General features: G+C 38.2%; 1 protein-coding gene across 3 annotated transcripts in view; it reads right to left on the reverse strand.

Annotated features, from left to right (window-relative positions):
- The window catches only part of DGKI (diacylglycerol kinase iota), a 5,490,864-nt gene that overhangs the window by 3,973,060 nt on the left and 1,491,035 nt on the right, over nt 1-26,769 (reverse strand). The gene's annotated exons all lie outside the window — the stretch shown is intronic.

The raw sequence follows: 26,769 nt of genomic DNA on the forward strand, positions 1-26,769 counted from the left end.
CTGAGTATGACCCCAGTTTGATTTGTGGGTGAGTAGCTCATTGGAGTTGGCATGGCAAGGCTAGAAATGTTTATCCTAGGAGGGGAAGGAGACCCAAGTCGGCTGTCCAATTCCAAAAATTCTAAGACAAGGGCAGCAAGGCAAAACTGGTCAGAGGCAGGTGTATGATCAACAAACTGTTGTTTAGTAACCCCCTGAACAGGGAGCATGCTCTTACATTGGGAAGACATATTGCTTCCTGAAATAACAAAAGTCATGTGGCACCTACCAGGGTTGCAGTAAGATCTTAAACAATAATTTTAACCTAGTACTTTTATTAAAGCTCTTAACTTCATTAACCATGTTCAGCTTCAGGGGCTACCATTTGATCATATCCTACAGTGTTTTAATGCAGTATTTTAAACGTTTCATGCATCATGGTCCCTTTGCATAAAAGTCAAGTGAGTCATATGAGTTTCCTCTGGAGTACATTTCAGATGATATATTTGATGGTACACAAAGATCTTCTTTGGCCTATATATCATTTGTCTAAATTCATGACTGACTCTATTTGATATAGAATAGCTAAGAACAAAGTAAGTCTGACCATACTTAATAGAAAATGGACTTGTTATAAGGATCATTAGCAAACCAATATAAATAACCAAAAATGTTCCAGAATCATATTGATCAGCTCCTTAACTCTATTCAAAAACCAAACCTATCCACTTTTACTTAACTAGAAAGTTATACATTTGCTGTCTGGTTTACTGTCTGATATCAGGAATGTGTTAATTTACTGTTGACAAGTATTAGGCAGGCAACATTCCAGATCTCTCCCTACAGGGGATATCCAATGATTGCACCAAATATGGTATAGAGAGTGTGTCAAAACTGAAGCAGTTATTTGCAACTTCTGTGGTGCCCTATGTTATATCCAGGGATAAAAATGAAAAATACCAATATCATGAGCAATGAGCATAAATCAAATAAAAAAGGTTTCATATTGTTACACTGAATCATGCGAGTGAGACGTTAGCTTTTCTATTTGAGATAATAAAACATGTCCCACAGCCTCAATACTCTGCAATGATTTTGATGCAATGATTCATTCAAAGGTACATTTTATGAAAAATTCTCATTGTGATAGGGATACAAATGTTTCAGACTTCATTTTATCATCTGGAGGACTGTTGTCCTATAAGAACATGACTACAGAAAGGAATTGACCAATCAGATGCTAAGATTTTTATCCATTTTTGATATATTTTAATAATGGAACAAATCATACAGGGAAGAAAAGGGGGAAGGGCTTGGCATAAAAGACCCTGCCATGCTTTACTTACACTTAAGCTTAGATTTTATGATGGAAATTGAGAGAATTTTTGCTTCAGAAGATGGAATAGTTTTTGAAGAAAGAATATAAAGTGGAATGGGGTAAATGGAAGAAGAAAAAGAGAAATAATCTGAGTGTAAAGCAGTAAACATGAAAAATGTGTTTAAAAAGTAAGGTATTAGAAAGTAGAATTTGGTAATTGTTAGTTACAAGGTTTACAGTATTTACAAACAGAAATAACTTGTTTCTTTGAAGACACTAAGGTGATTACAAATAAAAAATGCTGACTACAATAAGAGAAAGAATAAGAAAAGCAAACAGACACAAATAATGGGATTTGATTTGGAGAATGACACTTTAAAATACTTGTTAATGGATAAATACAATGCAAATCACATTAAGAGAGTAATGCAGAAACAAAGTCTATATTTTAAAAATGGCACATAGTACATTTTCCAGGAATGAAAAGGGTTGAATTGGATACGACAAAAGCTACACAATGATTTGGAAGTTTCATGGTTAGTAAAAATAACAGATTATATAATTGCATGTGACCCATATAAAAAGTGATGAACAAAGAATGAAGAAGACTTTAATTTGTATTTTTATGATATCTGAATATAATTTTTTAAAGAAGTATTGCACATTAAGAAAACAGATAAGAAAAGAATTAGAAATGATATCTAAAATAATTGAAATATATGCAAAAAATGAAGATGCGTTATAGGTTCATAGGTCTATAGGAGGTTACAAGGCTAACAGCCCTAGAGCTCTTACAAGCCTAGCCATATTTTTCCTAAGTTGTCACAATTGTCAAAGGTTAGATGAGGGAAATTCACAAAAGTAAGGGTCTATGGTAGTTAAAACCTCTTCTGTCCAGGAGGGACATGCATGCCGGAGTGAATTTGCAGCTACCCATCCATTGATCTAAGCTGCATTTGCAGAGGGTCAGGAAGGGGCTCTGTTTCACAAGAATGGTAGCTTGTTGCAGAAAAGTGGCAGTTTCTGGGAGATGTAACTATGTCTCCCGCATACCTATTCATGTCTGAGGCTAGGTTAAGATCCGTGAAGCGAGTGACCTTCCAGCAGTTTGATTTACAAATTTGTAGTATTTCCATCAGGGCCAGGTCACAGACTGTCCTGGAAGCCAATCACAGGCCATCCCTTAGCAACCTGTAGGAGACAGAATACAGTGACAGGGCTTTCAGTCTTTCTGCGTAAGACTTGTTTTATGTATCCTGTAATTTCTTTGTGAGAAACCTCTGTGATCTTTCTCCAATTGTTGTAGGTGTCTTGTGAGGTACATGCAAAAGGGAGCATTGTACTCAATTATTAGTCTGATGAGGGCAGAGAATAATGAAATTATAACATTCTTAGATCCAAATGCCTTTACTTACCACTGGGTCTACACTTAGGGGGATGCTGTTTAAAATGTAATTAGCAGGGATGTCAGCTTTCTCATAGGGAATAATAACACATTTTTTGCATTTATCTTTCATCTGTGACTTTGGCATCAATCATTTGTCTGCATTAACCTTATCTGAAGTATATTAACATCATTGGGGGACTCATTGATTGCTCTCAATTTGCAAGCAACAAACTTGGTCAGCCACAGGCCATCCAAGTTTGCCTGGACTTCTGAGAAATAAATTCCACATAGTAAGGGGTCAGAACCCTGTGGTATGCCTCTGTTGACTGCTTTTTTGGTAGATGTGAAGTCACCCACTTTGACAGTATGCGTCCTAATGGTGAGCCAGTTGGCTGCCAATCTGATAATGTAAGGGTTAATTCTCATTTGGGAGTGTTTCTTTATAATACCTGATGTAGGGTTGTGTCAAATGCCTTGGCTAGGTCAAGATAGACAGTATGCACTGTCTTTCCATCATCTAGGACCTTGCTGACTTTCTCAAACAAGTGAACCATATTTAACAGGTATGATCTACCTTTAATGAATCCAAACTCGGTAGGGTCCAGAGTTTAGAGATTACCTATGTCCTTGTTAATAAGGTCCATAATGATTCTTTCCATGGTCTTGCAGATGAGGCTAGTGAAGCTTATGGGCCTATAATTCCAAGTGTCAGTTGATGGCCCCCTTTTTGCAGAGGGATTGCTGTGGCTGTCCTCCATTCTGACAGAACATAGCCGGTTCACAGTCTGTGGTTACACAGGTATCCGTGTGGGTCTGTTAGGTTATGTTATAAGTTGTTTAAAAGGCAACTTGGGATGTTGTCTGGCCCATTGATGCTGTGTTTTTAGCCTTGGAGAGTGCTGGGATGTCCTGCTCTCTTGAGATAATAGGCTGAGGAATGGTGGCAGGTATACTTTGGGTGATGACTGGAGAGGACAGGGTGAAGTTTGCTCCATACATGTCAGCTAGCAGGTGGGCTGCTACTTCCAGCTGAGTACACCCAGTTCATTACATAGCTGGGTATCCCCTTTTAGATTTAGGATGTAGTTAAAGAATGCCTTGTTATAATCCTTAGTTAGGAAGACTATTTTTTTGCTTTGGAACTAGCTTTGGAGGACTTGACAATATCTCTGATTTGTTTTTCTTATGCTATAGAGGGATTTCATCCTCTGCTGAGCCAGTTCCCTCTTGATCTTGGACATTAGTTTCTTTCTCTTGCTGTATAGCCTGTTTATTCTAGGGGTCCACCAGGGTGGCTTGTTTTTTGGTGAGACTTGGTTTTAATCTGGCCAGGCATAGCCAATTCTATACAACTGCTTAAGTGGTTAAACAGGGCATTGATGCACACTGCTGCATAGGAGTCTGTGTTATCTGCATTTAAGGAAACATTGAAACTTCTTATACCATCAGTAGGAGGTAATTTGTCTTTGAAAAAGTCTTAAGTCTTTTCAGTTTGATGGGATATCTGGTCTTATAATTACATCGAATAAGACTGTTTTATGGTCTGATATTACCAGGGAGACAATCACATGGGCAGGGGTGCAATGTTGTCCCCATGTTATTGAGTACAATGTCTAGGACATTTAAACCCTTTGTCAGTGTGCTGACTAGCTGTTCAAGAGCATTTGCATTTACAAACTCCAATAACCTCTAAGCCAGCATGTTTGTAGTCACACATGTTTGCCAGTCAATAGTAGGATAATTAAAATCACTCATGAGTAAAGTGTTGGACTGTATGGCAAGTGACTCCAGTAAATCCAGGTATGCGGTATGCTTTTCCTGTTTCATATTGGGGGACTTGCAGCTAGCTATGATGTGGTAAGAGGCTTTGCCTATAGTTAATTGGATGTGGAGTAGCTCAAGAGAGTCATACTGTTTGACGAGTCTCAAGGTACTTATCCTTAATAAAGATGGATACACTTACTCCTTTGGTTCTTTCATAGTCAGTTTGTGTTCTGAATGTAGGGAAGGCATTGTAGCCCTGCATGGCTGGGGTACTTTATACGCCTCTAAACCATGTCTCAGTGACTGCACAGATATCAGCATCTTCCAAAGTCAGGAGTGTTTCCAGGGAGTGCAGTTTCTTGTGTAGACTCCTATCATTAAGCAGCAGTAGCTTGTGTTTATCTACACAGGATTTTGTTATGTTGGGAGGTTGGTTATTTTGATACTGCCTAAAAAAGGCACAATTGGGTTGGCTAATGCCTTTGCCAGTATCCAAAAGCCTAGAGGAGACAGGTGCAGACCATCTCTGGCAAAGATGTGTGGCCTGCCAACCATGTCTTCCCAGGCTGACAGATATTGAATCCCCTTGGACTGACATCAGAAGCTAAGCCAGTTGTTAAAGTCAATCAGTTTTTCTTTGTATTGCGGCATTATCCTTGGATAAAATCCTGCTTAAGGCTTGGCTTATACCTGCTTGTGACACATAACCTGAGAGCTCAGTCATATCTCTCTTTGTATAGTCAAGTGAGGTACATTTCAAGTAATTTACCCCCATATGAACTATGATGAAGTCATACCAGTACTTGTGGATGTGTGACTTGAGTACTTCAGTGACTTAATGGATCCTAGCACCTGATACCAGCTAACCATAATCCGCTCCTTATCTAGCCTGGTTAGAGAAACATCCATGTGTCCCACCAACACATTAAGGCTTGTGGTGTTATGCTTTATGGGCTTATTTGTTGACACACTGATGTGTGTGTTATTATGTGTTGTGGTTGTTTTTTATTTTTTTATTTTTTTTTTTTTGCATTGTTATGTGTGTAAGTGGTTTCCATTTGGAGGCCTCTGATATTTTGGTAAGTTATGAGTGAGTACCTCCGCATATGTGGGTTTATGTGACATGCCCATATTTAGTGTGGGAAGTGTGTGCTGACAACCTGTCTGGCATTTGGTTTATCCTTATATGAAAGTCTTGCCTCCAGTTTCATACGGTAACTACATCTGTCACATAAAATATTTGTTTCAGGAGTAAGTTGCTGTCAGCATACATGAAATAATTGCTACATTGTCTCAGGATGCCCTTTTCTATTAGGCTGGCCAGAGAGATGTTGGGAAATTGCCCATCCATGATAGCAGGATAGCAGGCAATTAATGTATGTTTTATTAGAGAAGGAAATGGGTTAATTTGACAGGACTGTGCTGGTAGCACAGAAACTACAAGAGAGGCCTATACTTTGTGTAGGCTAAGATTGGTCAATAAGGCAACGCTGATCAGTGTGCAACTGACTTGCTCCTAGAGCAGCAGAAAATGATTCATTATTTATTTATTTTACATTTGTTGACCGGGCTAGAATAACTGGATACATGTCCATTTTCAGTAGAGGCCCGGGGAGATAAGCTCCAAGATAGAACAATAAAATTAACAAGATAACAAATAAGGAAACATTAAATAAAAAAATCATATTTACAATGCATATTACAGGTTATCACAGTAAATTCAGCAATGCAAAATACAGGCATAACATAACATGCTAGTACAATCAAGATGTTCTAGAGGGAGATAGTGTTATGGTTAATAAGGAAGGAATTACAGTTAATGAGTAGAAGGGGTAGGAAGAGCAAAGTATTAAGAGATACATAACTAGTCAGGCTTAGTACAGGGGCATAACCAGTGTGTTCTGAGGAACACTTTCAATTTGTTTTTGAAGCATGATAGTGAGGGAAGTGAGGAGAGTTCATATCTAGTCAGGCTTAGTACAGGGGCATAACCACTGTGTTGTGAGGAACACTTTCAATTTGTTTTTGAAGCATGATACTGAGGGAAGTGAGGAGAGTTCACTGGGGAGGAGATTCCAGGCTTTTCCAACAATATTAAAAAAGAGGGAGTCACCAGCCTTGTTGTTTGGTTTAGTGGTATGTACTAGAAGTCTCTGAGAAGGCCTTAAGGATTTCAGGTTTTTATAGGGAGTGATGAGTGTGGATAGAATAGGAGTTTTGGAAGGTTTGTAAAAAATGTTGTGGGCTATAGATAGTTGATAGAATTTAATCAGATTTTGTAGTTCAAGCCATCCCAGTTGCTTTAAATTAATGCAATAGTGGGTTCTAAATGGGTTGCCTGTAGCAAATCTGGCAATGTTATTGTAAGACATTTCCAACTTGCTAAGATTATTTTTAGATAGATTAGTAAAAATGGGTGAGGTATAAAAAAGTGAAGAGATTAGATGAGTGTGTGCTATAGTGGTTTTAGCTGAAGGTAAGAGGAAGGATTTTACCCTATAGAGAGAGCCAAGTTTTTTGTTGACAGTTTTTATAGTATTGTTAATATGGATAGCAAAGTTCAGATTGTTGTCAATGGTGATCCCCAATAGTTTGGTGGTTGGATCAGGGGATATAATAGTTTTATTGGTAGAGATAACTGAGAAATCAAGAGGAGATGACTTATTGGTGGGAGAGAAGAGGAGGAGTTTAGTCTTTTTGGGGTTTAGGAGAAGGCATCTATGTGCGAACCATTGCTCAACTGTGTTAAATACTTGTTGGGTAAGATATTGAAGTTCAGAAGAGGAGGTGGATGAGCATATCAGTGTGGAGTCATCTGCAAATTGTATGCATGTGGCTTGGGGGATGGCAAGGTGAAGGTCATTAATAAATATGGAAAAAAGTAGAGGTCCTAGGATGGACCCTTGAGGGACACCAAGTTTGACAGGCAGGTGAGTGGAGAGAGACTTGTGCCATTGTACGGCCTGTTGTCTTTTATCAAGGTAGGACTGGAACTACTTTATGGAAGATGTATCTAGTGACAGGGATTTCAGTATTTTGATGAGAATTTGGTGATTTACCATGTCAAAAGCTTTAGACAGGTCAATAAATAGTGCTGAAGAAAGCTTGTTAAGATTGGGGTTTTTGTTGATACAATCTGTGAAGGAAAGAAGGGCAGTACTAGTGCTATGTGAAGGTCTGAATCCATGCTGACAGTTGGAAAGTAAATTATTTTGGGTTAGATGGTTAAGTAATTGTCTGCGAATGCATTTCTCCATGATCTTTGCCAAAGGAGAGAGAAGGACAATGGGGTGGTAGTTGGAGAGTTCAGTGGAGTGTCCACCTTTATGGAGAGGGATAATATGGGAGATTTTCCATAAACTGGGGATATGACTTTCAGTAATAGTTCTATTGATCAGAATAGAAATGGGATAAGTAATAGCTTTGGCTGATTGTTGTAGGAATTCAGCAGGTAGTTGGTCTGCTGAGGGTGAGCATGGTTTTAGTTTCTGTAGAAGGGTTAGAATATTTGTTGTTGGGACAGGTTGAATATGAAAAGTAGGGGGTAAGGTTGATTTATAGGAAGGTAGAGTGAAGTTATTAGGTGATAGTTGACTAGCTAGTGTTTGTATAGCATTAGTAAAAAAAGGTATTGAAAGCATTAGCTGCATTCAATAGATTTTTGTGGTCAGTATTTTGAGGATTTGGAGTAGTGGATTAACTTGGATGGAGTAGTTGGTTAATGCTAGCCCAAAGGTTTTGTGGGTTGCTTTGATTAGCTTGTTGGGATTGTAAGTAGTAGTTTCTTGTATCAGATATTATAGCTTTCTTAGTTTAATTTCTTAGCTGTCTAAATTTTAATTGGTCTATAGGGTTTTTAGTCTTCCTCCATTTTGCCCAAAATTTGTTTCAAAGATTTATTTTATGTTTGGTTTCTTTTGAAAGCCATGGAGCAGATTTGGTTTTAATTCTAATTAATCTGGTTGGAGCATGGCAGTTGAGAATGGCAAGGAAGTTGGAGTTAAAGAAACTAACGGCTTCATCTAAAGGGAGGTTTTGTGAGGGAGACCAGTTAAAAGCTCTTAGTAACATTTGGAATAGTTCAGGGTTAAAGTACTTTTTAGATCTGATGTTTTTGACAGATATTGGAATGGGAGAGTTGATTTTATGTCTGATGATATAGGTAAGAAAGTGGTCACTTAAATCATCAGGGAGAGTTCCTGAATCATAAATGTGAGGATGATGATTTATGAGAATCCAGTCTAATAAGCCTGATTTCTTGTTAGATTTATTTATTCTGGTGGGGGAGGTAATGGTTTGGGAATACCCATATAGGTTAATATGGTTTGTGGAGAGGCTGCTGCAGTAGCAGCTCCAGTCAATGTTTGTGTCGCCTAGGATTATGGTTTCTTGGGGCAGGTATTGGGAAAGCCAGCAAAGTATGTTTTCCATGGTGGCAGTGTTGTTACCAGGTGGTAGATATATACAGATAATATAGATGGATTTGGAATTGTTAAGATGAAGTTTGGAGATAAGAATTTCTGCATTGGAGTCTATGGGTGGTTTACAGTTGTGAGTGGTTAATTGTAAGCTAGATTTATATAGGATAGCAACCCCACCACCTTTCTTGGATACTCTGTCTAATCTCAGGATATTATATCCAGGTGGGATGATTTCATTGTCTTTGGTTCCAGGTTTTAACCAAGTTTCTGTTAAGCAGAGAATATCAAAGGAGTAGATTTCAGTTAGAGCTTGGAGTTGAGTTACTTTATTGTTTATGCTACATATATTAAGATGAGCAATTAAAAGGGAGTTCAATGGTTTAGACAGGGCATGAGTAGGTGATTCTTTGTGGTTGAGGAGAGAGATAGGAGTTGTTGGTGAGCCTGGGTTAGGGTGGATGTCATCATCCTTTAAAGATAGTAGTACACTTAGATAGTTTGGGTTGTGGAATCTGCTGTATAGAGGTAGGCCTTTCCTGGGGTTCGGATTGTTGTATTTTATGTGTAGTGTTCTATGGTATTTAGGAAGTATGTAATTAGATGAGGATGCTATATTAGCATGAATAAAAAGGAGAGGAGAGTTTGGAGAGTTAGTTTCTTTCTTGGGGTAGTTTAGGTATGGGCCTAGTGGGTTTTCAAAGGAGGTGAAAAGATGGGTGAGGATTAAAGGAGGTAGTAGTGAGAGTGTGAATAAGAGTGGGACATAAGATTGGATGGGTTGTTTATACATTGTATGAATAAATATAGATTGTAGGTTGAAAAATAAATTCACTGGGTGGAGATGAAAGAAGGGAGTAGGGTGTGGTGTGATACAAGGAGAGTGGGGAGAGGTTAATATTAGTGCAGTTGGGTAACTGGAGAGTGTTTAGAAAGTAAAGGTAGGAGGAACAATGTGTTTGAAGAGTAATGGTAAGAGCAAGAGGTATGTAATGAGAGTAATGGTAAGAGGAATAGGTGTGGTTAGAGAGTAATGGGAAGAGGAAGAGGTGTGGTTAGAGAGTAATGGGAAGAGGAAGAGGTGTGGTTAGAGAATAATGGGAAGAGGAAAAGGTGTGGTTAGAGAGTAATGGGAAGAGGAAGAGGTGTGGTTAGTAAGTATAAGGATAGGACCCCTGGGGGTGGGTAGGAATTGGGGGTAGGGAGGGGAGCGGAGTGAGCCCACAGGGCGAACAGAGTGGTTAGGAACAGATACTGAAGCAGTTAGCAAAAAACAATCAGCTAGGCTAATTCCAGTGGTAGGTTGGAATAAAACAGGGGCTAGAAAGCTGACTATGGTGTGTAGATATGGAGGGGGAAAAAAGAGAGGACTAGAAAGGTGTCTGTGTGTTTACAAACAAGAGAGCCTAAATTTCCCAATGGCAGCATCCAAAATCAGTATGCATCAGTCACTAGTATTTTTAACTTATACTCTGTGCAACAGAAGCCAATGTACTTACATTTAGAGACATACACTCATCTAGGACACCACAGTAGTTAAATCCAGCAGGGAAGGTTTTAGATTTAAAGATGGCTCCACACTATGCAAGTACGGTAAAAAAAAACTTCTGATCTGCTGTCAGTGGGCAGGCAAATAAAGAATGACAAAGTGTAAGCCAATGAAATGCGAAGGAGAGCCAAATGAGGGAGGGAAGTAACTCACTTCAGAGCACACAACACTGTTAATGGGAGTGAGTCAGCAGAAACCCAAGATTACCCAAATACAAATAAAGATTTAAAGTCCTGCAAGGAAAATGCAGGGGGGTTTACAGGTCCTAGAGTGGGCAAAAACCTTTGGCAAGGATTGCAGGGTAAGTGGTAAAGATAGTCTATTTGGGCTATACTTGATTTATGTAGCCAAATTCAAACTTTTCCACTGGGAATGACTGTAAAGGAAATTATTAGGTAGTGGGCGTAATGGTGGGGTTGACTAAAGAACATTTCAGGTGGGGACAGGGTTGGTCTGATTGAGTGTGTGCTACCCTACATATAAGGAAAGTTGAACACATGCACTGCTCTTTGCAGGGTAATGTTAATGGAAGTAAGTCAGCAGAAACCCAAGATTACCCAAGTAGAAATAAAAATTTACAGTCCTGCAAGGAAATGCAGGGAGGGTTGCAGGTCCTAGAGTGTAAGTCTCAAGATGGTATTGTACAAAGTGTCAGGAATACAGAGATATTTAAATGTAAACCTACACAGGGAGCTTGTAAGACACCAGAAGATAAACTATTAAATTATCCTGTTTAACTGAGAGGCAGCTTGCAGATATGTCCAGAGAACAGGAATCAGTACACTGCAGCAGTATAACTCTAAGTAGCTGGTAGGTAGAGCAAATATAGAGTCATACACTCATCTAGGACACCATGGTAGTTAAATCCAGCAGGGAAGGTTTTAGATTTAAAGATTGCTCCAAGCTATGCAAGTAGGGTAAAAAAAAGCTTGGATGGGTTTTACTGATAGCTAGGAAAGTACACAATAAGCTTTCCACCAGCAATCCCCGACACAGCCAGGTTAGGTCAGCTCACTTCTGCCACAAGGATACAGAAAAACAACCTCTTAACATCGAATAGTTGGTTTGGAGTCCTGGTGTAACAAGATCACACAAACTACCTACAACAACCCTAAAACTAGCAGATACAATATAATACAGTGCAATTAACTACTTAAAGCAGCAGCACAGAATACAGTTTTTTAACTGAAAAATACAGTTCCAAAGGAACGCTCGAGTGTAGCAGTATAAAGTAGCTAAAATTAGCTGCAACTAAACTGTAGATGAACACTAATAAGTGCCTTAAAAGTAAATTTATTTGAACGTGCTTTCGTCTAAAGTAACAAGACTTCATCAGAAACATTTAAATGACAAAACCAGTAGTGCTTTTCTATCTTGCAACAGACTGAATAATTGCCAATCAATGAAAATACTTCCCTCTCATTATTTAAAGAAACATTTCTACTGTTCACAGTTCATCCATTTAAAAGTACCCTTTTAAACATCTATACTATATTTTTTGTTCAAGTTGGTTGGTAGCAGTTCCTGTGTTTTCTTTTTACAAGTTTTTTTTTTAACTGCTAAAGTACAGTCACAGTATATAAGAGAAGTACAAAAAAGAGCCATTTTGTGTGCTTTCCTGATCAGATAGACCAAGTAAACACCTACAGCCACTAGATGAATAATTATAGTCCCCCTAATGTAAAAGTACAGTAAAGGAGTGTCTGGAGTTAAATGCTACAAAATGAAAGATACGGATACACTCTAAATAGCTTATAAAAGTGTGATTATTCAATATATCAATAAAAGTGCCTCACTTGGTATAAATGAACCATGAGACACTCAATCGTACAGAATTTATAAAGGCACTAAAAACATGATAAGCTGATTAATAGGCCCTCCAACCAATAAAGGTAAATGCAGAAATCTCAAGTGTTTCTCCAACCTGAACAGACCAGGTTACTTCCAAGTGCACTAGATGGAAAGTCCACTGACCTCTTCATGTAAAAATAAGTGCTGGCTAGAGTGTAAAAATAAAGTACTTTATCCAACATTTAGATAGAATTCAGAGCAAATAAATCAGTAGTACAGTCAATGAGGACAAGATGCAATTTTCCAATATAAGCACAAGGAAAGGCAAATAAATAATTCAAGACATCAACAGCAGTGTAGGAAGGGAGGAGTTTATTAAGCTCAGTTTATGGTGATTTAAATAACATTTCTTTTGAGTTTTTTTTTTTTTTTTTGCATGTAATTTTGATGGTACAATGAAGAAGATTTAGGAATGTTCTTCCAAAACTAAGAAAGAAATTACCCCTCAAGTGGGAACATGGCAAAGAGTTGCCTATCTCTATTTTTAAAAACAAAAAAGGAAAACACTCCCATTTGACTGGATTCCTTTTCTTTATTGTTAAAACATTAAACACTTTCGTCCAGCATTAACTGGACTTCATCAGAATAAACACCACATGAAAGTCAGTAAACAAACATGCAATACTAAAAATCACATGACAATTTTAATTGAATAATTGACCCATATAAAACACTTTTCCATCGTCATTTTCTTGCGATATTACAAACAAAAAACAAAACAATCCCAACAGCATCTTTTATCATTCATACCCTAAATAAAAAACAACCCCAGAGAATAAACCAGTATTTACAGTACAAACATTGCACAAGGAACAAGGAAAGGCAAATAAATAATTCAAGACATCAACGGCAGTTTAGAAAGGGAGGAGTTTATTAAGCTCAGTTTATGATGATTTAAATCACATTTCTTTTGAGTTCTTTTTTTTTTTTTTTTGGCATGTAATTTTGATGTTGCAATGAAGAAGTTTTAGGAATGTTCCTTTAAAACTAAGAAAGAAATTACCCATCAAGTGAGAACATGATAGAGTTGCCTATCTCCATTTTTTTATCACAAATTTTCTAACTTTTTAGCATACCATCATGCACCTCTACACAGTTTTAGATTTTAGCAGACAATCACTATATTAAGATGTATTTACATTCTTGATGATTACAGTTCTAATTATTCATCTATCCAGTGCTTCATGTTTATCCTAGTAAAACATATATAGTGCCTCTGTTATACAAAAACAAAGTAGAAGTGAAGATACAAAGATCCTTTTTGTCATTATCACTTCTTTAAAAAACACATCTGATACAGAGCTTTATCTGCAGCTGTGCAGATATCAGTCAATTGCAGAATATCCCTAAAGAATATTGGCATTAATGTCCTGATTCACAAACATGGAAATAGTCAGGGGCTTGAACATTGCCTGTATCAGTGTAGATAGCATGTATAATAAAATTTCCTTTCTGTATTGTTAGCAAGACCACAATATATTTGACAAAGTGATATAAAGAAAAATTATCATGGCTATTCATAAATGATGCTGAAACACTGTCTCAAAATTCAAACATTCTTAGTATGAAAGATTCCACAAAGGAGCCAATCATGCTACTATAATATTTTCTATTTTTCTTGCATTGTTTTATTATTCTTTCACCATTCTTAGTTCTTCTATTTGCAAGATTTAATAGTAGAAAGAATTTAATAGTTGGCTGTGTCTATGTCCCTCTAGACTCACTTAATGATGTAGCTGGTGACACATTCTTTTGGGTTTGTTCAACCTTTAATGAGAACCAGTAGTCCTTTGTGTTTTTACTATTGACTGTCAACTGTTTTTAGATGATTATGTTTACTTCAGTTCTACAACATGACTCAATTAATGCAATCTATCACCAGAATTAATAGAATACTCTAGGATGGATTATAACCTCCCAGTTCCTTTTTACTTTCTTGGCATCAGCTCCATAGGGCAGCTCTTTAACAACATTTTCCACCCAAACTTAACTTAATGTTTGCAGTGAGACAAAGAAAACTAGATCTAGATCCCTTCTTTCATTAACTAGTGAAGTCAGAAACACCATGAAATAACTGGGTAAACCCTGGAAACCAAACTACCAAAACAGATATGCTCGGGATTTCAAGACATTTTGGAAACATGGAATTAAGGTATAGTTATAGTTTTATAATAACAAAATAGAACAGTTTCATAAACTCTAAAAGTAATCTTGACATGGCCCTCAAAACATTTGGCATAGATTATGCCACTAGCTAAACCATTGCAAAACATATCTATGTTATTTGCCACCTCAGTTCTCACCTCTTGGAGTAACAAAACAACTGTTGTACAGTTTTCATTAATGCTCCATGCTGTTTGTCAGCTCAGCCTTCAGTGGACAATGCTGGATCCTTGTTTACTTTAATTTCAATTCCAACTAATTATATGTGTAAGCTAATTAAAATCAAAAGCATCAACTCCTATTGTTGCTCTTCTCCTGATCTATACCATGTAGAAAAATCAATGCTCATCCCCTTACTTATCCCGATTAATAATTCATTTAGTGAAAGCTATTACCCCAAACATCTGGATAATTGCCAAGATTGTTCCATTCCTAAAGATGGCACAACTTGTAAAAATATTAATTTCTTACCAACTGCAATAATATCTACACTCAAAGTTCTTTAAAAATATATCCACTCCCCGCTGCTGTCACATCTGTATACTTAGAGTTATGTTTGTGACTCCCAACAAAGATTTTGCCCTAATCACATTATGAAGTTTACTATGCTCACCTCCATTCATTTTCTACTTAACCTAGCAAACAGGGGAAATGCCATAAGATAATTGTTTCTATATCTGCCAAAGGCTTCTTAAATGGAAAACTAGATGCGCATTATTCAATGCTGACAACTAGATGGCTTGCTAGTTATCTTTAAAAATTGTACATGAGAACAGTACAAGCTCACACATACCATTAGTCCTTGCAGGTGTGCTAAGTCTAAGCCACTAGGTAATTGTTTTTCACTGACTTTGTCATTGACATGCCCTCTTTCGGTGGAGCAGTTAAAATCGACATTCCTATTCTTATCTTCATCTATATCATATTCAAAGAGAAACTTTAATTTCAGTTACTTGCAAAGCTGTGTCAAAAAGTCTGGCATCATATCAGGCATCACAAAAGACCCTAGGGCCAATAGCCTAGTAACCTCCTATGAACCTGGGAACCTATGAAAACAAACATACTCATACATTCCCTTGAGACCCCAGTGAAATTTCTTAATAATTAAACTTCAAACACAAATAAAACATCATTCCGTGACTGAGGCAGATCCATCGACCAGACTTTTTGGCATCATCACTGATCAGCATCTAAAGTATGATTACACAGTTAAATAAACATGCTCCCTTTGCATAAATAATCAAATACTTGTTCTCCATACCAATATAGCAAACCAACATACACTAACAGCACCATCAATCGTTCTTGCTCTTGCTTACAAATCTCGCATGACAACACTAACTCACAATTTCTTTAATTCAACATAGCTATAACTGAATAGTCAGATTCACAATTATAAATTCACAACTGAATGCCTTTGAAGGCATTACACTCTATTATGTGCTTTCATTACTTAAAAATCAAGTGCAAAGTTTTTTTTTTGTTTTTTTTTTAACATTTCTTCTTGTTGTAATTATGACCTCATCTTGTAATCTGGGCTTTCTTCATCTAAAATAGGTAATTTTTACTTCAGTTACTTCAGTGAACCTATATTTACAAGTTTAATAAACTGGCTTTTTTGTTTACTGTCTGCTGAACAACTTCCCAATTACATCCTGATTTCATGTCATCTATCCCTGTCTTCTGATGATGTATTAGAGGGACAAACACTTTGCAGTGGGTAGGCATATGTATTCTGTAGTCTGCAGCAGATTTTATTACAAAGTAAACAGAATGTAGCACAGTCAGTCAGAAAACAAATCAATAAATGACGCTTGGCAGCATGCCTGGTTGTCTCGGGACATCTTCAAGGGGGTGTTAGGTTGATATTAATGAGAGTTTAATGGGTTGGGAGGTGAAAGGGTTAAATGGTGGGAGAGTTGATCAGAAGGAAATGAGATAAGGGTGGGAGGTGCTTAAGGGATTTAGATGAGTGTAGCTGAGTAAGTAATCACATTTTGGCGTAAACTTGCTATAGAGCAGGTTATGTCCCTGATGACCTATAGACCTTTTATGGTAGGTCTTGGAATAGTGTTGGTAAGTAGGGGAAAAGAAGGTGGGTGCTGTATATATTTATTTTTTGGGGGGGCTTGCTGGTTGAGGAATGGGTTGCAGGTGTGTGGGTTGTGTATTAAACAAGAATGCTAATTATATTCTATACTACTATGGGAAAGACAGGAGGAAATGTGCATCTGGCCTGATTCGGGGTGGTCTTATCCTTCTATTTTCAGTACTGGCTGTGGGTATAAGGACGGAGGTATTCGAAGGCTAAAGAATTTTGAGGTATTGAGATTATTTACCTGAAAAGAGTGGCTCGTATCTATGGAGCCTTGACACAGCACAGCAAAATCGATAGAAGTGGGGATGGTGTTTGTTCTGGGGGTTTTGTGCTGGAAAGCAGCTTATTACATTTGTGTTTGTGACAGAACTGCCATCAATGTAGCTGGGGGATTTTAGTTTGGTTTAAAGTGTTAAGGAGAGTTGTTAGGCCATGGTGGCTTTTCGCGGGCTGCGGATTTTCCTTTTACAGGTGCTTTCTGCACATGAGGGCAGCATCAATGGTTTTCATCGGGTTCCTTTTTCCTGCTGTGGATTGCCCTGGACTAGAGTTGTGGACATCTTTTTTCACAGGAAATGCATGCTGGTTGCATTGTCTTGTCTCTGCAGAGCCTGAAGCTGGTACTGTTAGGAGTTTGAAGTCTGTGCATTCTGGTGGGATTTGGAGGCTTGCGTGAGTAATGGCTTCGGGCTAGTTCGGCTTTGTTCTCCCCATTTTGCTTGATGGTTGGATCTTAGTCATGTTTAGTGGAAGAGTGTAAAAAAAAAAAGGGGAAAGTGATAGAATTGTCTGTGTCGGATGGCAGGGCAGACCATTTAACAGTGCAGTTAAACGGGTTTGTGCACTAACTGATGCAATGTGTGTGACTGGCGGGGTTGCTGAGAGGGTCAATGAGTGGTTGTCAGATGCTTTTTAGTTGCCCATGAATAACAGTTGCAGGCAGTGCATGTAGAGTGAGTTCTATCCCTGTTTATTAAGTAGTTACATTTACGGGTAGGGAAGCTGCAATATTTAAAATGGTCCCTTTGCTTGGACCTTTGTACCACTTTCATTGGGGGTGATATTTTATGTTTAGCCTTACAGGGGAACTGTGATTCAATAATTTATGTGTATTCTTTTCCATGTCCTAAGAAACGCAATTTGCATAGTAAATAATACTTCTAGATGTATATAAAGCACAATAACTTTTGATAGAACAAAGATTTCATTGTTAGAAACTAAAAAAAAAAAAAACAATGATGAGGAGTTAACATGTCTAGAATACAAGCATGATCTACATGGAAAAGTCATTTCCTTTCTTTTCTTTTGTTTAAGAACCATCTTTTACTCCATAGGTCCCTAAAATGCATCACATTGAAGCAGAATGGCCAAATATCTATAATTAAGTATTGTCACCTTTGCTTCACTGACTGACTGTAAAGGCTGCAGGGTTTGACCTTTTGTTTATTGAGGAGGTTTCTGTGGTGTTGAGGTTTGTGTCTGGACTGCACTTTGATGGCTTTTATAAGGTTTTCTTTTACATCAGTTAACTTGTTGATTTATGGTTCCCCATGGGTTTTCACAGGCTGTTGAGGCATCATTGATTCTGCTCATGCATATCTGCCAATAGCCCACGCGGGCTTTGTATTAATGGCCAGTTAAGCATTGCAGGCAGACAGTACTGGTTATTTTGAAAGTAGAATGATGTCATATGGATTCTGTTGCAAATTATACAGTCTACTCGTGTAGAACACCCAAAAAAAAAGTAGTGTACAAAACACTTAACCTTAATTGTGAAATTGAATCCTTTTCACAATTAGTACATATAGGTGAATGGCATGTGCATTACTGGCAGCCGAAGCGCTAGAGAGTTTTAACAATTCCCTTGTTTTCTGGTCTGGTTATATTGGTCCTGGCTTCTTTTGGGGTAACTTTATACAGTTTAGTAGCCTGGGGAGTACAGTTTTAATGTCTGCAATTCTTTCCTAAACTTTAGGCTATGCAGAAACTACTGTCTTGTTATTTTGTATTAACTGCCCATGTAAATGCTCTTATTTTCTAAGATGAGAGTTTTAGATAAAGAACAATTAAGTGATGTCCTTTGGATACAGCCAGTTATTTTCTGAAGATGTATTTAAATGTGCAGAAATAAAAGCTTACAGCATTGATAATTCACCATGACGTAGCACCTTACACATGTTAATTGTACAGATTTTCTCAGTATGTTCAGGCTTCACCGAACAGATTGGTGACAAAAGCATTGCGTACTGAAGCTTTGAAATGATGGTGAGTTGGTTCCTCATTTGGTTGGGGCAAGCTTGTTACAGTTTGGCAGAGGCAAGGTTGTTTCGCTACTGGTCATTTGTTCAGCTTTGCTCGCATTTATGTGTTTTTATCAGTGGGAGCATGGGAAGAGTGATGTCACTAAATAGCTTAAATGTGAGTTATGTGGGAGGTTTGAGAGGGTAATGTGTCTTGGGTTTGCGTGCTTCAATCTGTTGTGTTTGGTGACGGCTATGGGAGTTCTCTGGAATAGAATATGGCTTCCAGAGCTGGGGAATTCTCATGAGGTTCTTGAAAACGACGATGCTGACAATGATGGTGTTAATGATGTAAGTTTTAATTTCAAGAAACCATAAGCTTCAAAGCAGTTTTAAAATACTTTGACAGAATTTCATGGATGGTTGCCATTTTCAGGACATTTGTGTTTGCTAAGCATAAGATGGAAGTGAATGGGTTACATGTGGAAGACAAAATGGTGCCCTGGTGTGGAGGTTTGTTCAGGCAGTGGCTCATCGCACTGTGTTTGTGTGCGATGGGGAAGAATATACTTTTGCTGAAACTATTTAGTGCCTTTACAGCCTGCTAGAAATTTGTCAGCTATAGTTATTTTATGTGGCCTCCTATCTGCAATTGTCACTATCCTTTTGTAATGTGCATCTGGTTTTATTACAAGGTAAGGAAAGTGCACATTACAGTAATTACTTTTAATGCAATTTCTGATTTTTAGGCTATAATAGTACGACTGGGAGTGGTACAGGATCGTGCCCATGGTTTTGGGCCTTTGTGTCACTTCTGCTGGTGGTTTTGGCTTCTCAGTTCACATCTCATTCTCAAAATGGTGGTTTCTCACAAATCACTGGCAAATCTTTGAGGACTGAAGTTCAAATAATGACAGACATTTGAGTTTCACACTTCATACATTGACGTGATCCCCAGGGTGAATTTTCTATCTCCCATCCAATCATCAGGGTTCCTTTGAAGAGGGCCAAAGTGTCTGTGGAGTCTCTGGGTTAGGAACCTATCCCTCCAGTATGGTTTGTTCATGTTGATGACAAGGTTTAGATCCTTGGAGCGTGTGGCTCTGATAATTTTAATATATTCCACTGGTAGTTAAATTGATCTTGGGGTATTTGATAGGTTCATAGGAAGCATTGCTTCAGTTATGACTGCTTTGCCATAGATTGGAGTGTCGGTGGAACATTCTTTCTCGGGTTGGCAGGATAGGTTGTCCCTGAAGATGTCTTGGAATGTGTTATGTATTTGAATGTTTTACATGTCTTTTCTTTCTTGCAGATGGGGTCTTGGAAAGCTGTGGCTGTAGTTTGGAATAGGTGGGTATAAGGTGGAGCCTTCTTGTTCCTATTTGAAGGTTTAATTTTGTCTTTTTCTTTCTAGATGATGGTGTGCCGAGTTCCAGTGGTGAGATACAGTGAGTTCACAGATGATCATGCTTTGGTGTTGAATAAGTGGTGGGGTCATTGGGTGACTAATCAGAAATTGATGGGTGTAAAGGCAAGCACAGTGATCCGGAAGAAGAAGAAAGAAGCACAACCACATTTTTTGTTTACTCTAGAATAAGTATTATGTTTTATGACCTGGTTTGATTTGTGATACAGGATAATGTACAATCCTTTGTAGAATTAAGAGTTTTAATATTTAAATATCATGGGATGCAGTGGTGCAGCAGTTTGTGTCATTTCACAGCTAGAGGTTCTCCAGTTTGATTCTTGGCCAGTTTTGTGGGCCTTGCATGCCCTCCTTGTGTTTGTGTGGGTTTTGCTGGATACTCCTGGGTTTTCTTCCATGCTATTAAGTTGTTAGTTACTTAATATTGGATATATTTGTAGGTAAAGACATATAGATCACATACGTTAGATGGTCGTCATAGTGAGAATGGTTTTGCTGCATGTTTAAATCTGAATGCATGTTTCAGTTGAAGTTCTGATCACTTGGGTGGGCACATTGATGTTACAGATAGAGTGCTGAGTGAGTAACAGTCAAAGCCCTGATGGATATGGACTTGAAAGGTAATGGTTTTTGTTTTGTGGCTGTTTTGAGTGCTGGAGAGGCTATAGGGTAGTAGGTAATTTTATTCAGTTGTCATTAAGGCACATTACAGTTGGGGCAGTGGTGATTTCTTGCAGATGTAGGACATGTTTATTTGGGCAGTTTGAGTGGGTTACTTTGGTAGGGTTAATACTTGATGTAGTTTTATTTCTACATGTGGGATGGGGTTGGCATGTCACTAATCCTGTGTTGACCAGGTGGCATAGGACATTTTCATTCTGGTATAATCTGGTTTTGACCTGTGGCATAGGACATTTTCAGGTTTGGTATATTGTTGGTGGTATTCAAGGGTATTGATATAGTAAAGAGGGCTCAGACTGCTAAAGCCATCATGGGGTTTAGGTGCCTTAATTTTGATATGGGGAGTTGGTGGTGGCATGGTGGTTGTTAAACGGCATTTGAAGTTTTTCAGGTTCTACATGTCATTGGGCAAGTAAACGGAATTGTTTGGGAAGGGTGATATGCAATTGCTTTAATTTGGTGGTTGGGGTTGAGTATTCTTGCTCCAGTGGCAGATGATGCTTTGGTAAGCATTAGGTAATTGCCAGGGGCTGGTAATATCCTGGTAATTACTATACACTGAATGATGTTTGGCCTTATCCCCTAAGGGTGGCTAGCTGATAAAAGTTGGTGGTGAGGGGGAACAGCCTGGGCAGGCTGGTGGCGGAGAAGAGGGACAGGCTTGCCCTCTTCTTTTCCCCCTCTGGTGTCTGGTGGTGCATATCAAGGAGTTCTTGTTGAATAGATAAGCAAGTGGAGGTAAGGACGCTGCTTATTTGGTTTGAAGGTAATTCAGTGAATGGTTTATGAAGATTTATAAGTAAAGTAAGTGAGCAAAGGTATGAGTGCTGCATACTGGGTTGGATGAGCAGGTACGCTGTCCTGATTAACATTGCAAAGAGGTTTGTGCTGTGTTTAGAATCAACTACACTATGTCCAGTTGTATTTAACAAATTTTGGTAATCAAAGTTATGTTATGAAAGTTTTAATAAAGGTTGTCAAATGTCATTCGGTATGTTGTGGTTATTGAAGGGGATCAGGACAAATGAGGCTTGGCAACAAGCCTAGTTGTCCTGGGACATCTTCAAGGGGGTTTTAGGTTGATATTAATGGGAGTTTAATGGATTGGGGAGGTGAAAGGGTTAAATGGTGGGAGGGTTGATTGGAAGGAAATGAGATAAGGGTGGGAGGTGCTTCAGGGATTTAGATGAGTGTAGCTGAGTAAGTAATTACATTTTGGTGTGAACTTGATACCCTCCCACCCTCCCTTTTTTGTTGGTGGATTGTTGGGATTGTGGTTATTTTATTCCAGTTGGCAAAGAAGAAGGACAGGCTTGCCCTCTTCTGTTCCCCCTCTGGTGTCTGGTGGTGCATTTCAAGGAGTTTTTGTTGAATAGATAAGCAAGCGGAGGTGAGGATGCTGCTTATTTGGTTTGAAGGTAATTCAGTGAATGGTTTATGAAGCTTCATAAGTAAAGTAAGTGAGCAAAGGTATGGACGCTGCTTACTGGGGTAGGATGAGTAGGTACGCGGTCCTGATTAACATTGCAAAGATGTTTATGCTGTGTTTAGAATTGACTACACTATGTCCAGTTGTATTTAACAAATTTTGGTAATCAAAATTATGTTATGAAAGTTTTAATAAAGGTTGTCAAATGTCATTTGGTGTGTTGTGTTTATTGAAGGGGACCGGGACAAATAAACATAGCGTTCTTCAAGTGAAATGCAAGAAAAGTAAGATAGAACAGGATACAATTCTTAAGTAAGGCATGCAGTGCGATAAAACAGATGTAAAATGAATAAGAGATTGTCTATGACTGGATTGATTGATCACTTTTAGGGAGAAAACTACAGCTATGTGAATCAATGCAATAGCAGTCCTAATGTACAGCGAGTTTGTATGTTATAGCATAAGGAATTAGTGCTGAAAAGAAAGCATTTGGAATAATCTGCTTATCTGTGAAGATGACAATGCAGCAAAACAATCATTCCATGGTAGGCAATTGTTTACTACAGTGTGACATCTGTGTCATTTCACTGTATGGCAAGTACTAAGAATGTATTGGTAGTGAATGAAGTGCTCTGATTATGTTCTAAAATCAGGAAAAAGATAGCTCTTAACAGCACTTAGGTGTCATTAAGAAGCTTTTATTAAGCACACCTAAGCACTGTTAAGTTTAGACCTTGCACTAGGAGATGCTGGTTTTGTACTGTAGGAGATCAGGTTAGTTGATGGCATTGAAGACTGTGTGGAAATTCTTTTAAGAAGTCTCCACTGAATAGAGAAGCTAAGGTAGCTGTAATTGTATTACAGCTTAAATGGCCTTTATATTAAGGGCATCTGGTTACATGGCTGATTATCTTCCAGAATGTTTTTGGTTATGCTGGTGAGAGCTTTGAGAAGTTTAAATAAAATTTTGCTTTAGGTATCCTATTTGTCTTTTGACCTAGGTTCCTTAGAATTATGAACCTCTGTCTGTTTTCTGTGGAAGGAGGACATTTCTATGAATACCAGGCCAAGTCTCATATTTTAAATGAGCTATTTGGGAGAGATCTTAATGTTACATAAGGGATCTTCCAATGATATGTGATAGATTAACTTCCAAAGCAGCAACGTTTTTATTTATTTATTTTAGTTTCATCTAAGATGTATTTAATACTGAAGGTTTTCTGTTAGAAATGCAAAGATCAAAGTGAATTGGGCAGTGATCAGTTATGGAAGGAAGGAAGATGTCTTCCGCTATTGTCTCCAAACTATTGCATCATCTCCTATTTACAATTAACCAACTCCATCTTAGGCTACCTTTTAAAAAGGCACTCATATCATAAACAGTGGACCTACAACTGCAACAGTGGAATAAAATAACCTTAGATGTGATCTTTCCCTCTTACTGATCAGTTTTCAAGCTCTTATTTAGACATAGTATTTTATCACCATTTTTAAACAAATATAGCTGTAATTTAAGAAATGATGACTACCCTAACTGATTATTCATCAGGTAATAAGTCCTTATTTTTTCATTGTGCTTTATTAGCAAATTATATATTTGTTTTTGAAATGTAAAGCTATTTATATTTGCAATTAGAATACATTCACATTATATTGTTTGGTATCTATAGCGTCATTCTGTTTGTTAAACTAATAAAAACAGATATGTATAAAGAAAGTAGAAAATTCTTAAATAAATATTGGTCTACATAAAAATCACTATTTTTTTTCTAACAGTAATATATATATATATATATATATATATATATATATATATATATATATATATTTTTTTTTTTTTTCGGTTTTTTTTTTTGTTTTTTTTTTAATTCACCTAGGTTGCCAACACAGGCAGACACAGACCTTTAGTTTAGCACCTGATCTGATGAAAGACTCATCAAGAGAGCACCCTCATGAATATTTCATTGTAAACACTGAAATATGAAACTGATTGGAAGAGGGATAGGCACACAGCCTTCAGGTTTTCCGAGCACAGCATGTGGGTGTGCAACATCCTAACCTATGCCATAATGTAATAGAAGCTGTGTGGAATATTTGCAAGGATTTTTTTTTTTTTTGGAGGATATATAGCTATGCTGTAAATAAATGTTTTAACACCTCACAAATTTTGCTGGTCAGCTATGTATATTGTGGTTCTGTGACACTAACAAATGCTATCAAGTTCTGTTGATTTGCATTTCTTTCTGCATTGCAGTTGCAGTGTTCTGACTCTGCACCACAGTTACTGTTGCTTTATTACACAATGTGTGTAGTATTCTGAGAGTAGTTTAATCAAGTGTACTTTAGTTTACAAGCATGTCACTACAATAGCAAGAATTTGCTATAGCTAAGAAAATTGCTCTCATTTGGTATTAAGTGGCAAGAGCTGTATATAACATTTTATATAGCCCACCTAATCATGAAGGGATTCACATCTAGATCAGGGGAGGTCATCATGCCTCTTTACTCATCCCTCATCAGGCCCATAATTGAGTACAATGCCCCTTTTGGGATGTACCTTACCAGACACCTGCAGCAACTGGAAAGACCCCAAAAGTACCTCACCAAGAGGATCAAAGGGCTCAAACAGATGCCATATGCTGCCCGGTTAAAGAAACTCCAGCTCTACTCAGTGGCATACCGCCTGTTCAGAGGCGATCTGTGCCTGACGTATAAAGCCATGTCCAACCGGAATTAATGGACATGCTGCACCTCAGAAAATCCAAATCCCATCGAGCTACGCTCGAGAGACTTGAACCTCAGCACTGAAATAAATAGGACATGCTGGAGGGACAGATTCATAACCCAGAGGCTCCCTTCACTCTGGAATAAAATCCCAGTCCAGGTTAGGCAGAGTCCCTCATTGACTCTCTTCAAGAGGAATCTTGATGAGTGGATGGGAGATCATAGGTTTACCCCGGGTATCACTTCTGTGTCACTGTTAGATAGAGGCACAGTATACTAACCTCGAAAAAGGGCATAGCAAAATAAATTTAAAATGGGTGGCGAAAGCCAAACACATTCTGGCTAGGCTTATAAATGCCCTAGGGCAGATAGCCTAGTATGAACCTATGAACCTATGAATCTGTATGCCAACGAAGCTGATATCATCACCTGTCTGCCAGCAATGGTGATGTAAATGTAGCTGGTCCTGTCCTGTAGAGAAAAATGCAACATTCCCTGTTGTCAGTTGTCCTGTGATGATCTAGTGAAATTAATCACTACAGGTGTGGTGGCTTTAGTAATGCATGTATGACACATGGGTTCATAGGTAGTTGCTAGACATTCAGTCCAGGAGACCATGGGGGGAGTCTAGAGCAATTTTCTCAGAGTACTGTCTGGTTAAGTGACTTACTCAAAGTCACACAGTAGGCAAGCAGGGGCTGAGAGAATCAACACCCCAACTATAAGAAACACCTCATTAACTACTCATAGTTTTAAATTACTTTGCTATCTGTCTGACTGGATTGCAAATATCCAAGAATGCTACATGTTCCCTGGACCCCGCTTGCCAATTTAGGACATACAGCACATTGACTAGCAGCCTTTATGACAAGTTTGCTATCACCTCCACTCTGCCTAAAAGTGAAAACAATGCATGACTGCATAATATCTTTCGGTGCAGTAAATCTCCATATTCAGTTTAGTCACATTGATCATATTCACAGCTGCAACTGCAACTGGTCCTGCACTAGATGATCTGCCAATGGTTTAAATAATCACATCTGAGCAGAATTCCCCATGGGACATCCTACATTGCCTAGGGGGTTGACTAGGGGGGCACGCTGAATCTGACTTTGCTCATTCTTCTGTTACACTTGCATAGATTCATAGTTTCACATGTTGTCACTAGGCTAACAACCAGCAAATCTTTCTAAACCTACCCAAGTTTTTCCGAAGGAATAATGATGTCCCATATCCAAATGGGACATTGACGGACAGACATTTATAAGCAACCTTTGTCCATAAGGAACCTGGGTGTCAGGCCCAGTATGAATTTCCTATACTCAATCCACTGGTCTAGGTTGCACTTAAATTGGGTAATAGATGAATTCAACTTCACATGGATGATAAGCATGATCCATAAGAGGGGACATCTCTGGAACACATATCTGTCTCTCCAGCATGTACTGTTTAAGTCACAGACAAAATACCTTGTATTTCTGGTACTATTTAATTTACAAATATGCAGGAGATTCATAAGTGTGAGGTTTGTGAATACCCTGTAAGCCAGGCAAAGATCGCCCATCAGCAATCTATGGGAGACTGATTAGAGGCAAAGGACTTTAAGGTGTTCTGCATAAGGGAGGTTTTTATTCCTTGAATTCTTTTTGTAAGGCACCTCTGAGGTCACTCTAGTTGCTGCACTTGCCTGGTCAGGTATATACCAAAGGGAGCATTGAACTCTATGACTGGTCTGATAA

Source organism: Protopterus annectens, chromosome 11.part0 (genome assembly GCF_019279795.1).
Source record: "Protopterus annectens isolate FY-2018-M chromosome 11.part0, PAN1.0, whole genome shotgun sequence".
NCBI classification, from domain to species: Eukaryota; Metazoa; Chordata; order Ceratodontiformes; family Protopteridae; genus Protopterus; species Protopterus annectens.